At 47.6% G+C, this 2,700-nt stretch overlaps 1 protein-coding gene across 1 annotated transcript in view; it reads left to right on the top strand.

Moving 5' to 3' along the window:
* The window catches only part of Zdhhc11 (zinc finger, DHHC-type containing 11), a 54,481-nt gene that overhangs the window by 29,410 nt on the left and 22,371 nt on the right, over positions 1-2,700 (top strand). The window lies entirely within an intron of this gene.

The raw sequence follows: 2,700 nt of genomic DNA, 5'->3' as shown, positions 1-2,700 counted from the left end.
CGTGTAGAGTGCAGTCTGTGTAATGTGTGATGTGGGTCTGTGTGCCATGTGTTTCTGAATGTGGGGGTCTCCTCAGTGCAGGGGGAGGAAATGGGAAGCATGTAGCCCATGGCCTGGGCAGGACCCCAGTGCTGGGATACCCTATACCTGAGAAACAAAGCTGAGCGTACGTGAGAGTGGCTGGGGAGGAAGGGTCTGTCCCAGGGAGGCCTCATCCCATGCCTACGCACCTGGTGCCCCTCCCTCCAATTCTGTCAAAATGGACTTGAATCATGTCTAACGGAAGGCTTGGTATCGATGGCTTCTCATGTTCTGCATTCTCATTTACCCCACAGGAGAAAACGAGCAGTCCAAAGTCACCTCCGTCCTCATCAAGGTGAGCCATAGCTGGCTGCAGGTGGTTCATCCGTCTGAAAAAGCTAGAATTTCCTCTTAACTCCAAGGTTTTAGAACGTAATTCATCTATTTTAACTGACAGAATGACATAATAGAAAACATGTTTGTTTCTCTTAACATTATGAACATTTTTCCTATATTGGGGCTTAAAATCAGGGCCTGGTGCTGTCCCTTACCTTTTTCACTTAAGGCTACACTCTGCTATTTGAGCCACTCTACTTCTAGCTTTCTGCTGGTTAATTTAAGATAAGCAGCTCTTGAATTTTCCTGACAGGGCTGGTTTTAAACTTTGAGCCTCACATTTCAGCCTCCTGAGTAGCTAGAATTACAGGTGTGATCGCTGGTGCCCAGCTAGCATTAACATTTAAAGTCACTCATGTAGCTTGTTATGTAAACTACAAGAAGTCTCCTTCTCTTTTTTACATCGAAACAAAAAGGAGACTATGGTTATTCATTTTCCACACCTCTCTGTGTGAAGTCCTCACCTGAATGTCCTCTTCTGGTCTCTAATGGCACTTGGTTTAGAACTGGCTCCCGTTGTCTCCTCCAGCTCTGCTCAGCCCTTTGGCACATCACTTCTGTCCGCTACCATGTTGTCTCTGCATCTCCGTGCCTGCCCCAGGCATTGGATTTAGGGTTTGCCTTAGTACCATATTGGTTACATCTCAAGGTCATCCCTAACTGATCTCATCTGTGTTAGTCAGATTTTTATGGCTACAACAAAATGTGTGACTTCTATTTAAGCAATGTAAAGGCAGAAGGAGCAGCCATGGTGCAGGACCTGGCACGGCAAGGGTGCGAGACACCTTTCAAGTCTTCTCCACCCAGGCGCTGGTAACAGGGACAGGCGTGGAGGTCCAGGGATCTGTGCCTCTGAATCCAGACTTCCCACTGAGGACTTTGGATGTCATTGCAAGTAGAGAATGTCATTTGGATGTCATTCCTGAGTAGAGAAAGGATGCTGGCAGACTCATACTCATAATGGTGAATGGACAGAGGGTCCCTTGAATATTTGAGACAGGCACAGAGCCACACTTAGGGGACTGAAGGGTGCAGAGAGCAGCTGCAGGTGCTTGGTCTTGGGTTTCCTGGACATGAGTCTCCAGAGCACAGGCCCTCAGCATCACGGCCTACCTCTTTTTTTTTTTTTTTTTTTTGCTGGTCCTGAACTCAGTCTGGGTATTGTCACTAAGCCTCTTTGTTCTCAAAGCTAGTGCTCTAGCACTTGAGCCACAGTGCCACTTCTGGCTTTTTCCGAGTAGTTGATTATAGATAAGAATTTCATGGACTTTTCTGACCTGGCTGGCTTTGAACTGTGATCCTCAGATCTCAGCCTCTGAGTAGCTAGGATGACAGGTGTGAGCCACTAATGCCAGGTTTACCCTCTTATCCCATTGCTCCATCCACATTCCTGTTTCCTACAAATCAACTGTTTAGCCCATTGAGGCCTAACTCATGTCCCTGCTGAAGCAGGGGACCCTCACACTCCTCTAGCCATCTTTGCATTGTTCTCCTGGGCATCTCTCCCCAGAAGATACTTTCCCTCCCTCCCTGGTGGTCCCCTGTGACTTCTGTCACCTCTCCTTGGCAGTCTTCCAGTGTGCCCTGTCATCTCTCCCTGGTGGTCCCTCTGTTTATCTCCCTGGAAGTCACTCCTGTTGCCTGCTCAACACTCAGCTGACACCCAGAGCTGGTGGTCTCTGAGAGTCTGGGAGAAGATGGAACCAACACTGGTTTTGCTTACTGCAGCCCTCAACAACACAGTATAAGCTCTATCCAAGCCGATGTTGTCGCCTGTCATTTCAGACTACCTAATGGACAGAAGCAAAAGAAGTTGCTGCTGACTTCTCTGTGTTCAGTGCTGTTCCCCAAGACTGCTATCCATCCGAAGAAGTGCTCTTCACAAGCGGTGAGTTGGGTTGAGGGTCAGGACTTCCCAAAGCAAGGCACCACAGCATCTGGGACAAAGTATGAGACTGTATGGGGTCTGTTTGTGCAGCGGTGTTCTGTTTAGTGTGTAGTCTGTGAGTGTGTTTAACGTGGTGTAATGGTATCTGTGTGCTATGCTGGGTATGTGTGCTATATAATGTGTGCTCTTTAGTATGTAATGTGTGAGCCTATGTAGTATATGTGTGGGGTACTATGTAGTATATGTGTGTATAGCGAACATGTGCTATGTGACATGTGTGTAAGGAGCATGTACTATGTGAAGTATGGTGAGCATGTACTCTGTGAGGTGTGTGTACAGTGAGTATGTACTCTGTGAGGTGTGTGTACAGTGAGTATGTACTCTGTGAGGTGTGT

This window comes from Dipodomys ordii, unplaced genomic scaffold, assembly GCF_000151885.1.
Source record: "Dipodomys ordii isolate 6190 unplaced genomic scaffold, Dord_2.0 Scaffold21, whole genome shotgun sequence".
Classification (NCBI taxonomy): Eukaryota; Metazoa; Chordata; class Mammalia; order Rodentia; family Heteromyidae; genus Dipodomys; species Dipodomys ordii.
This window is presented reverse-complemented; position numbering and strand designations above follow the sequence as displayed.